Here is a 13,201-nt window from a genome sequence, read left to right as displayed (position 1 = left end):
CCTTTTGACTGGACTAAAAACAAAGCTACAATAGAAAACGAGGAATATGTTCCAAGAACCCTAGTGGATACCTGAAAGTGCAGATAGTACCAAACTCTATACATGATATGCTTTCCATCCTATAGGTACATATCTTTCATAAAGTCTATTTTATGTGAGGTATGGTGAGAGATTAATAATAATAATAAAATAGAAAAATTATCATGATATTCTTGTATTAGTATGCTTTCCATCACCAATAACACAGTACCACAGACTGATTCAAATATAAAGAAAAAAAGATTATTTGGGGTCATGGTTCTGGAGGTCTGAGGTCAAGAGGATGCATCAGGTGATGGCATTCTTGGCAGTCCCGAGATAATACCAGGTACCGCACAGCATGAGACAGGGTGAAAATGTGTGTGTATATATCTTCTGATTTCCCTCTCCTTCTTATAAGACACCAGGATTCCCAAATGGGGAGCTCCATCCTAATGAACTCATTCAATAATAATCACCTATCAAAGAACTATTCAGAAATAACTATAGTTGGATTAAGTTTTCTGCCTCTGAATATGTCACAATGGAGATTAAATTTCAACACATGAAATCTTGGGGGTCACACTCAAACCATATATAAGCCATAGCAATACTATAAGAAAAGTCTGTAATTTGGGGACATTACTAAGAAAAACAAAGGGTACTTGAAAACAAATGGTATGATTCTATGGTGATCTATCTGACAACCAAGACAGCTAACTAACAAGTGAATATTAGGCAAGGAATCTATACAGCAAGAACACTTGGACAAAGAATTCTTTCCCCAGAAAAGGGATTCTTTTCCCAAGAAAGATGGAATAGGATAGTGTGAAATTTCATCATGCTACTCAGAATGGCACACAATTTGAAACTTATTGTTTATTTCTCAAAATTTCCATTTAATACTTTTGGGAAAGATAATGGAAAATGCAGAGTGCAACTGTAGATGGTTATGTGGAGGACTACAGTACATTCTTCTAAGAACACCTTTTTTTATTCCCCTTTATCTGTCTAGCTAGTTTTTTCAGCAACCCATAACTATTGAGTATTTTATTTATAAAATGGCTTTTGAGGGTTTATGTTTGAGTCACATGTTCCCTTAATGAACTCTTGTATAATCCTACTGCAGTATTTAGCAGACTGCAATTAAATGACCTGCTCAGTTGTCAGTATCTCCCACCTGACTCCTGTAGACTAAAGGTTTCTTGAGAGTCATGAAAAATATTAAATAAGTGTTAATTATTTGAATGTTTTAACATATTCCAAAACATGGCAGCAATCCATGTCAAGGACATAGTGTATTTGGTTAGTGTTATGGTTTGGCTCTAGATGTCCCCCCAAATCTTCATGCAGAGGCTGAATTTAGAGTGTGTGATGCTGGGATTAAGGATGTGTGATTACTAAACCAGTATACTGATTGGTTTGGCACCGCCCCAATCCCGGTAGTCTGAATAAGATACAAGGGGCAGAAAGACACTGCTAAGGTCTCTTGTTGCTTTTGCTCTTTTGCATCCATGATCTGTTACCTCTCTGCCACTCTGCCTTGGAGCCAGCCAGTTATGGACTGAAACCTCTATGAACTGTAAGCCAAATAAACCTTTCCTTCTTTAACTTTGGGTGTTGAGTGTTTTGTCTCTACAATAAGAGAAAAGTAATTAAGACAGTTAGTAACTACAGCATGCTATTAACAGCAGACATTTTCTCTGCCTTAAGGAACAGCAATGTTTCCTGTGGGTAGAGAAAATGACCAGAAAGAGATCTCAAAAGTTATTTTTAGGGTACAGAGAAAGTCCCAAAGCTCTAAGGAAAGGCCAGAGAACTTGAGGCCTGGTCATCTATTAGACAAAATGCAGATTGGAAATCTTATGGGTGGAGCATATCAGGAGGTTGATATGGAAAACAAGTCTCAGAGTTGACAACAGAGTGTTCAGACAGCGAACAATTCAAGGGAAGCTAATTAAACCCCTAGATACTTGAATAAGTAGATTTTTTTATATGTGCATTTGCCCTGATTGATTGATAGTCTTGATTCTATTACAGTAAGAAGCATTACAAACTTCTATTCTAGAGGGTCTCAGATAATCTCTCTGTCATGCTCCCCACCCCCTGCCAAAGCCCTTCAGGAAGATACATACATATATATATATATGTATTTTATATGTATATGTATATATATGTATTTTATATGTATATGTATATATATGTATATATGTAGTTTTAATCTACTTTTTTTGATGTAAACTCTGGCCTCTTTATACTTAACATTGACAATGTCTTCAAAAATAGATGAGCACCAGGTTTAAAGTTTGGCAGTCCCATATTACCTAGCTTTGTGTCTCACTCATAGGTAATCAAATTATTATTAACCATCTTCATTATTGGGAAAAACACTAGAGATCCTATCATAACAAATTATTGAATTTGAATGTTTAAGTTACTTCTCCGTTCCTCAAAGCACAGGATATATTAGTTGAAGAAATTGAGTATATATATCTAAAATACAAGAAAAAAACAAAGGTAATATAAAGTAACAAATGAATATTCTGGGCCATATATATAAGGACTTGGCAAAAGATGATATTATGGGTTTTAAACGATCTTGGAAAGCTACAGCGGAGAGGTAGAACTTACACCCTATCTTTAATATTGACGTAGACTGATGCAATGCAAAAAAAGCTGACAAATGGCATAAAGTAAGGATGTGACTGTGAACAATGTCTCTAGGAGTTCAAAAACAATTACAGTTTTAAAAAGCAAGTATCTCAGAAGATCTTCAAGCAAAGTATTTTAGGCTAGGAAAACACAGAGACCACCTTGGAGGTGATCTTACATTCCATGTTAAAGGATTTGAATTTTATTTGAACAAATAATGTAGGAAGTGTTTACTGAATGAATATATGAATAAACTGCAAAGTGTGTCCAAGGACAAAAATATATTAATATGCGTCTGAAGACATTCGGTGACACAACAACATGAGTTAATACATGTTGTGTAGCAGGTTGAAAGATCTTATACACTCCAGAGGTTTCCAATTTTTCTTAAAATAAAATTCATTTATGGTTCCTGGGCAGCTATTTGAGAATTAGCCCTTCCCGCCCCAGCTCCACAAGAAATGTGCTTGCAAACAAAATGGAAGAGGTAAACAGCATTATATTGAATTTCTTCTTTGCCTTACAAAAACCCAGATCTTTCAAGATAAATTGAGAACAGCTTCAGTAAGTTTAGATGCTTTAGGTCGCGGACATTCCATTTTTACATACACTGCGATGATAACTGCATCGAGGAAGCGGAGAGATAGTGCAACTGTGCCCCAGTGTTGCCAGAATGCACAAAGTAATTGAAAGTGTTTCCAAGTGTGCATAATTCTGTGCCTCCAGGCAAATGCAGTAGGTGGACATTTGTTTAGTTTTCTCTGTCAAAATGTCTAAAATACCTAAAGGAAATATGTAATCAGGAAACAAAATATTACAGTTTCAACATTCTGTTAATTATGTCTCCGTCTCATCTTGGCTTTGCCCAAACATACTAATAATCCTAAGAATTCATCTCTGACCCTTCTGGTAGATAAAATGACTGTATGTGATTTTTACCCTTGAATCAAAAAAGTGTCAGTTCTGGAAATCTACAGTATTTGTCACCATGAATACCATTTAACTGCAGTGGTACTCAAAGGAGCTCTGCACAGCCACACATGAATACAACTGGAGGAACTTAATTAATCTTGCTGTCACTTCCATGATGCTTTTCATTAGTTTTGCTGCTATCTGATCAACTTGCCTTCTCCTTATTGGAAATGGCTACACACAGCCTCTATTGAAAGTATTTTCTAAAGGTAAACAAAGCCTCACCTTTGTGATAGGGAGCATTCATGCAGATGGATATTATTATTGCTACTGTAATTTGAAGGTAACCCTCACATTTCACATTTAAGATTATAAAATCCCACAAAAACAGAAATATCTAGTCTGTCTCCAACTGAGAAACTGCTTTAAACTCTATACAGATTATGTACTTGAAAGAAAAGGTCATATCTTATATTCTTTTCAGAATACTGATGCTCAATGTAATATCAGAAACACTACTGGCTAAATTTAGAATATAATTCATAAAATATTTGGACTTTCTCACTCACCACTGGAAAGCAAGGGTGACAGTGCTGACACCAGCAGTGCCCATGGTGACACCAGCAGTCCCACTGGTGACAGGTGGATTTAACTGATAAAAGCAAATGATAATTCAATAATAGCATCAGCCTTCTTTGTGAGTCATATATATTTTGGGGGGTACTGGGGATCGAACTCGGGACCTTGCGCTTGCAAGGCAGGCGCTGGAACCACTGAGCTGAATCCCCAGCCCTATGAGTCATAGTTTTGAAACATTGATTTAATATGTGTAGACCTTAAATACAGTTTTATATACAAATTATTTGTTACACTTTAAAATGCTAACCATGGTTTAATTTACTAAAAGTACAAAAGTGCTTGGAATGATTGTAGAAATTGTCATCACATTTCAACTATATGAGAGAATTCATACCTATGAGAAAGCCACAGAGAACTAAAAATTGAGTGTACCAATAACTTGAAATTTATAGTAGGCTCTCATAGAGAAATTCAAGAAATAATCTGGCCTCTTTGTTCATGTGTGGACACTAGCCTCTAAAGTAGTCACAAGTGATTCTTATTTCCTTCTTTGTATTCATATCTTGTGTGGCTCCTCCCTGGGTTGAGTAGGACTAACCTGTGCAACCAAAAGTGTAGCACTGTAAAATGACTGCATACTACTTTCTGGGCTAGGTCATAAGGACAAAGGAACTTCTGCTGTTCTCTCTTGGATCATACACTATGGGAAGCAACTACCCTGCTCCAAGGACACTCAAAAAGCCCTATGAAGATGTACATGTGATTCAGAGCAGAAAATTCTGTTCAACAACCAGCATCAGTTTGTCATGCGTGTCAAACATGGAAGTGGATCTTTTAGCCTATATCAAACCTTCACACACCTGCAGCCAAAGCCAACATTTTAAATTCAACTTCCTGAGAGACTCCAAGTCAGAGCCACCCAGAGGAACAACTCCCATGTTCCTGATCCCCAGGAACTGCATGAGATGATGAACATATTTTATTGTTTCAGGCCTCTTATTTGGGGTAAATTAGTACACATCTGCAAAAAATATTGTAAAACATTATAGTCCAGCTGCAACAATAAGACTTTTTAAAATAATTACTTGGATTTATGACAGTGTCATCTAATATCAACGGAAATATAGGTACAGAGTCTTGATTTGTTTCTTGGTTTCTTAATCCATGAAATAATGATAGAGGAAAGAGTAAGATCATGAACAATACAGTATCTTACAGTGAGAGGTACAGGAAGTAACACCGCTATTTAAAGTAGGCTCCCTGTGTGTTTACTAGATAGTGGAGGGTTGAAGAGTGTGTGTCAGCTCTCAGGGAGACTCCTGTCACTTAGCTTTAACTGATGGTAAGTCATGAGGGAATGCAGACCCAGGGTTTTTCAGTTTTTCCTGCTTTTACGGTTTTCTACGACTAAAACATACCCAAGTAACTGAAGCCCATAAAGGTTTAAAATTATGTGTGAAACAGCATTTTTTTTTTCATTTTCCAATATCTTCAGGATTACAGCCCGGGGGTTATGCTACTGGAACCATCTGTTTCATCCATTCTTCCCTTCTTTTACTACCTCTATACAGTACTTCTTTGATCTCACAACCAAACTTTTACCCTTCATTTACTAATTCTAATCCCCTCCCCGAGTATCATACAGTGGTACCTCAGTTTGCAAACTTAATTTGTTTACCATTTGGGAGAAGATGCCTGCATTTGTGTTTGTGTGGGGAAGATGGCCATGGTCGTGTTTGTCACCTGATGTAGAGTTTGGGAATGGAAGCTAAATTTTGCAGAACACTTTTGTTTGGGAACTTAATTGTTTGCAAACAGAAGCATTAACAAACTGAGGTACTTTATTGTACTTTCTCCACAGCCTATGTGGCCCTTCCCCTACAACTTTCCCTACATTTCTCTTAAAGTTCTGCTTGTGTATGTATGATCCCATTCACAGTATCTTCTCTAAAAGGCTTTTCTTTTTTGCCACAGTCATAATTACTGACTACTTTTCCTTTGCTTCAAAACTGATGTTCTTTATTCTTTGATTTTTACTAGGCCCGTTGTCCTCTTTATAGTGTGAAATCTCTGTTGGAAAAATTAATATGTCTCAGTTATTTTATTGTCCCTTAGCATTTTCACAATGCCTGTGTGTAATACACTAACCAGCTCTCCCTAAGATGATGGAGGTCTTGTTTAGTTTCTGGGAATGCTGTAGATGGATAGTCTTTAACTGCCAACTCCTTTAGGCATTGTCTTGGCTGCACAGCACTGCTATGTCAGGGTGTTGTCACTTGGTGGCAGACCATATACAATATTCAGGTTGAGAGTGACAAGTCTTCATCATCCTGGGCCAACTTGACCAAGTTAGAGCATCCCAAGCAGCCTTTGGTCCTGCATCATACTTTGTCTCCTAATTCCTTCCTCTTCTTCCTTCCACAGAACTGACCCAGAGCACTCCCTCATAAACATCTTCCCTACTCTACATTTAAGGTGGCAATATTACTATTGAGTGGGAACTCAGTAAATGCTTAGTGGCATAAATTTAAGTCTCAAGTACCTACAGCCAAATAAGAACAACTTCCTGAAGGCAAGAAGATGGTTACTCCTTAGGAAACCCTTACACTTGCTGGATAATTTGGGAAGAAAACTCGCCTTTTCTACTGAGACCTGTTGACTTGGGAATTAATGTGAAAAAAAAGAAACCTCAGAATTTCAATGGATGCCCCAACTGCATACTCTGTCTTACTAACAGTGATGGCTCAGAGCTGTCAGGTCTGCCAGAACATACTCAATCATGATGCTCCTCTCTTTCTCTTCAACAACGGTAATCACTTAGTATTTTATCTTTTCTAGAAGTGTCATTACTTTGAAAGGAAAATTTAAAAAAACTCACATGGATTTCTACTAATTGGAAAATTTTCACCTTTGAGAAAAAAATAAAAGGAGAAAAGATCCTAATTAATTTGGCATGACAAAATATATTAGCTTGGAGGATCTTTTATAATTTTGAAGTGTAAAATTTCTTGGAAAATGCTTTCAAATGAATAATTTATCATGTGATTTAGTTCCTATAATATATAAAACATAGCTTTAAAATTATATTGTTTTACTTAAATAACAAGATCATTCTCTCTGGAGGGTACAATAGGGCAAGAACTTTGCCTTGGAAAAATCTGTGATTCTGAGAAATGTGTACAGAGTTGACTCTAAAGAAACTACCAATCATAAGTCCTTCTGAAAGGAGAAAATACTTTATTTTGGTTCACAGTTTCAGAGGTTTCAGCCCATGGTCAGCTGGTTCCATTGCTACGGTCTGAGGTGAGGTGGAACATCATGGGAGAAGGATGTGGTGGAACAAAGTTACTAATCTCACGCAGCCAGAAACCCAGGAGAAAAAAATAAGCCAGGAAAGAAGAGGCCAAGGACTAGATATATCCCCAATGCCATGCCCCTGTAACTCATCCCTTTCAATGTGGCTCCAATAGTTCCATCACCTCCTAATTCCATCATATTTTGATCTTATCAATGGGCTAATACGCTGATGAGGTTAGAACCCTTGTGATCCAATCACCTCACAAAAGCCTAACATCTGAACAATGACAATTTGGGGATATATTTTAGATATAAGCTATAAAGAGTATTTTAACCTATATTCACTGAGTATTCCTCAAACACTGTGCTAGGTGCCAGAAATATAGAACTGATCAAGACAGATGCTTGGCATCCCAGGGCTTATACTTTCCAGAAAACGGGGATTTTGCAATGAAACACTGACCAATGGCTGCACCAGTCTGCTGAGATGGGCAGAAAAGAGAGGGAAATAGGACAGTCAAGGATATGAGAGAAGCTTTTGAAATTTTGAATTTTGAATTAATCAGACAAAGTCAAGGGAAAGTATAGCCCAGGATTAGTTAACACATATAAAAAGAAAAGCAAATATGGAGGAAAAAAGCTAAACGATTTTCAGTAAGGAGTCAGGAACAGTGATAAGGAACTACATGGGACAGGAAGTTTGGATGTAATCAAGATACTACAACAAGGATGTGGAAAACCACAAAGGGTTTAAAGGAAAATAATGTGCCTCATTATAGATGTAACGTGTACATTAGATAACTACTAAGTATTTTGTGGAAGGACTGGGGAGTTAGCTCAGTGGTTCTGCCACCTGCCTTGCAAGTGCAAGATCCCGAGTTCGATCCCCAGTACCAAAAATAAAGTACGCCAGTATTTTGTGGAAATAAGGATCTTATGTAACCATGTGACAAATGTACTAGTCATACTTTTCCTTGTTTAAATTTGCTGGCTTCATATCATCCAATGACATACAACAAATAAGAAAAAATATGCAAAATTGGGCTTCTAGCTAGGAAAAAACAATTTAACTAGTTTTAGAGTACATCAGATTTTTTAGTTATTGTGACAGCTGAGCAATAGATACAAGAAAGAAAACTGAACAGGTAATTGACAGTTGTCCAGCTTGGCCTTCAAGTGATGGGGTCAGATTCCTGGGGGGGATGAATTCTGTGTCACACATACACTGGCACAGAAATTCATGGAAGAAAACGGATTTGGGTGTGGCAGTTAATCCTGTTTGTCAAGTTGAGAGATACCTAGGGGATTAGTAAAGCATACTTCTGGGTTTTTCTGGGTGTGTGCCATCAGGCCATGAGCCCATGGGTCTGTATCTGGTCCCTGGGTCCATTCTCTCTGATTTTTTTCCCCTGTCCTCTGCTTCCTGGACACCATGAAGTGAGCAGCTTTGTTCTACCATGCCTTCCCATCCTGATGTTTCTGTTTTGGATACAGCAGACCATGGGTTGAACTCTTTCAAACTGGGAACTAAAATAAACCTCTCCTCTTTTAAGTTGTGATTGTAGGGCATTTTGTCCCATTAAGAGGAAAACTGACCAGAATAGGAGGGATGGTAGTTTGAGGCAAATACCATGACAATTTTATTTTTATATGTGAGTCGTGGTAAAAGTTTATATATTTCTTGTCTCCAAGGTTAATTTTTTTCAGTTGTTTGCTTCTATCCTGCCCACAACTTTCTGAGTAACTTCTGTTACATCATGAATGGCTGTGTTTTGAAGATCCTCAAGAAATACTAGGAAATATTCTTAGATTAAAATCAGTTATAGTTGTCTCAGGGAAGTAAAGTCTTAGATAACTGCAGTAGCCAGAAATGTCTTATTTTCTCTAAAGTTTCATAAATGAGGGGTGTTTTTAATCACACTAATGCTGTCCCACAATTAGATGATTCTTGTTTATTTCAAAAATATTAAAGCAGCAGTTTCTAAAAGATACACATATAGCACCCACATTATATATGTATGAAAATGTGTGTGCTATAGATTTCACATTCATACTTTCCTAGAAATATAAATAAGGCATTAATTTTGATGGAAAATCTAGGGAACTATGACTTCTTTCAGAATGGCTGCAAGTCATACTTTTCTCTGAGAAATTCCTTTTCAGTATGAAATATGCAGAGCTTACTCACCCCTAGACAATGATTAAGAGGACCTCTGAAAAAGATTTTCTGAGACCTATGACCTAAGCCTAGCTCATGTGGCCTATCTTGAAAAGATGAACTGAGACAATGATGCTCATTCTTAAAAACATAAACTAAGAGATGAAGAAGGAACTTGTCAACTGATGATGGGCCTTGGAGGAAGTAGGTCATATAAACTCAATTCATAGAGATTCATGTACAAGATGCATAAGTGAAAGAAATAGAAGAAGGAAGGAAAAGAGGGTGAGAGGGAGCAAGGGAGAGGGAGAAAAGAGAACTAGAGAAGGAAACAGGGAAACTTATAACCAAGTTGTGGTTATTCAGTGGTTTCTTTTCACACACACCTTTTCAGTAATCTCACATTTTACCTGAGGCAAAAAATATATCTCTACTCTAATAGTAATATCTTTTATTATAACTCTAAATACTTGAAAGAAATTTCATAGACTGGCAATAAGGGGAGTCATTATCAAGAATTTCATACCAGCCTTTCAATCACTCCTCGTGAAAAACAGAAAACAAGATGGAAGCTTTGTGAAAGAAGGAAAGATGGCAGCTTAGGGAAAAAAGGAAGAGTCAATTATGCTTGGGGCTAGCCAAGGGAAACTCAGAAATGAAGTAATAGTAGTTATAGAATTGGTAACAATGGTTTCTGCAAGCAACAAATAATGGCTTCCAGCTCTATAAAATAACTATTGTGTTTTAACCTTCACCCTCTAAATGGAAGGTAGAAATGATGAGATTACATGTTTTTGATGCTTAGTATCAATAGGAAGTCTATATTTCACATATTTTTATATATTTTTGATACCTAAAACTTTTTTAGAGTAGAGAACTTTGACTTTTGACATACTAGATTTTCTCTTGTCTAAGTGTGAGGTATGGTTATCTACTCATAAGAACCCCAAATCATAGCTTTGCCTGTATATTGAGGCATGGTCAGTACTCTTTTTAGACATGATTTGGGTTTTAAATAGTAGAATTCTGGCATATTGTTGCCCATCAGTAACATGGACTTGCTGTTTTTCTCCTATAGCTCAGGAGAAATTTCTGGTAGTTTACTATAGATATCCTATAAGATATGAATGTTGAGGTATGCTTTGTAGAACAAGGATAATTTTATTAAACCACTATGAAACATCCAGCTTTATTTTGTTTTTTAAAATATATGTTCTTTATCCCCCCCCCCCAGTGCCAGGGATTGAACTCAGGACCTTGCACTTGTGAGGCAGGCACGGTGCCACTGAGCTAAATCCCCGGCCATGGAAAATCCAGTTTTGGCATGGAGGATAACAGAGAAATGTGCTAAAGATAAGTACATTAAAATAAATGGCATTCAAAGATTAAAACTAGACCCCTGTGTTTCACCATGCACTAAACTAAAATTGAAGTGGACTAAAGAACTAAATATTAAAACAAAAACACTCAACTTTCTGGAAGATAAGTTAGGTAGAACTCTTGAAGACACTAGCATAGTAAAAAAAGATTATGAACAAATCCTCAGTAGCACAGGAGCTAGCACAAAGAATCAACAATTGGGATCTCATCTTATTAAAAAGCTTTTGGACTGCAAGAGAAACCACCAACAGAGATAAGAGACAACCTATAATGTGGGAAAAATTTTTTACCATCTGTTCCTCAGACAAAGGCCTACTACCTAGAATATATAAAGAACTGAAAAAAATCAGAACCCCCAAATATAAAGACTCAATTCAAAAATGGGCATCTGAAATGAATAGAGAGTTCTCAGACAAAGAAGTAAAAGCAGCAAATAAATATATGGAAAAAAAGTTCAGCATCACTGGGCATTCAAGAGATGTAGATGAAAACAACACTGAGATGCCACCTCACCCCAGAAAGAATGGCTGCTATCAAGAAATCAACCAATAACAAATGCTGGTGGGGGTGTGGGGAGAAAGGAACCCTTCTTCATTGTTGGTGGGAGTGCAGACTGGTGCAACCACTGTGCAAATCAATATGGAGATACCTCAAACAACTAGGATTAGAAGTCCCATTTGACCCAGTTATTCCTCTGCTGGGTATCTTCACAAAAGAATTAAAAGAATCATACCACAGTGATATATGCTCACCCATGTTTATAGTGGCACAGTTTGTAATAGCTAAAACTTGGAAACAGCCCAAATGTACATCAACTGGAGATTGAATAAAGAAAATGTGGTTTTTCTATAACATGGAGTACTACTCAGCCATAAAGAACGAGAAACTAGAGTCATTTATAGCTAAGTGGATGCACATTGAAGCCATACTCTTAAGTGAAATAAATAAGCACACGTAAATACTGAATAGTTTCTCTGGTGTGAAAAACTAAATGTAAATAAGGACCAAAATGTATAATTGATATTGCAAAATAGGAAGAAAACGTCTAAAGGATTTGAGGAAGTGGGAGGGGTAGCAGAAAGAAAAGAAGGGAAAAGAAAAATTACAAGAAAAGGAAAAAAATGGAAACAAAGCATTTGTAAATAGGAATGGTGGAGGGGGTGAAGGGAGGGCAGGGTAATGGGGAAAAAATAAGAATCAAGATACATAATGTAAAGGTACAAGATTCCAATGAAGATTGCAATTGTATTGTATACCTAAAATGTACCAATAAACTTAATGGAAAAAAAAATAAATGGCATTGAAAAGAAGATATTTCAAATGGAGTAAAAGTAGAATGAATACATATAATGAGTTAGAACAAGGAATAAAGTAGTAGAGGTCTTTGAAATGAAGACTATATAGTACTTAAAATTGTATTCACTAAGAAAATCATCTATAGTTGAACCAATGCACTATAAAAGATTTTTGACTATTGGTAAAGAAAGCATCCAATTGAGATTCTATTAAATATACTTACTTAATTCAATACTTGACTCAAACTGTGGGCTCAATGACCATATTTAATACCAGACATAAGATCTTTTCAAATCTAGTCTGCTTTCTTTACTCATTAAAAGTGCATACACTGCAACTATAAATACTCTCTCCTCACATGTATATCTGCACATACATCTGTACACCCTAGCCATTGCTACTGAAGCCTAAATTGAAAAATTGGTAGCAAATGTTATTAGGTGAAATTCTTTCAGAAATCATAGTTCTTAGAGAAATATGAGGACAGTGTGAAAGTCATCTCTCAACAAGACTACACAAGTTTATTAGGTTTGTATAATCATCTCAGGTTTGTATTTCCCTTTGGCTAAAATCTCTTTTGTGCCTGACAAATTTTACATGTCCATTACCCTCAAGCTTGAATACCATTTCTTCAGAGCATTTCCTGATCCTTCTGATAAACACTCACCTCTCCATGTGTCTTGTTAGGATTATATATTATGTTTTAATTCCCTTCATAGCACCTGCTGTTTCCTTTACTACACTGTAAATTCTTGTAAATTCACAACTAAATCTCCAGGGTTGTGTATGTGCCTCACAGCAGGCACTACTACATATAAGTATATAGACAGGTAGATGGATGGATAGCTGAACAGTAAGTAGAGAAAGAATTGAGGAGAATGATGAGAGATGGAGGAGATTGAGAGAAGA

At 36.6% G+C, this 13,201-nt stretch overlaps 1 protein-coding gene across 1 annotated transcript in view; it reads right to left on the bottom strand.

Annotated features, from left to right (window-relative positions):
* The window catches only part of Znf385d (zinc finger protein 385D), a 1,018,268-nt gene that overhangs the window by 344,017 nt on the left and 661,050 nt on the right, over positions 1 to 13,201 (bottom strand). The gene's annotated exons all lie outside the window — the stretch shown is intronic.

Source organism: Heterocephalus glaber, unplaced genomic scaffold, assembly GCF_053883595.1.
Source record: "Heterocephalus glaber isolate CG9 unplaced genomic scaffold, H.glaber_assembly_v1.0 deba00001472, whole genome shotgun sequence".
Lineage (NCBI taxonomy): Eukaryota > Metazoa > Chordata > Mammalia > Rodentia > Bathyergidae > Heterocephalus > Heterocephalus glaber.
The sequence above is the reverse complement of the archived record's forward strand: the minus strand, read 5'-3'. Positions and strand labels throughout refer to the sequence as shown.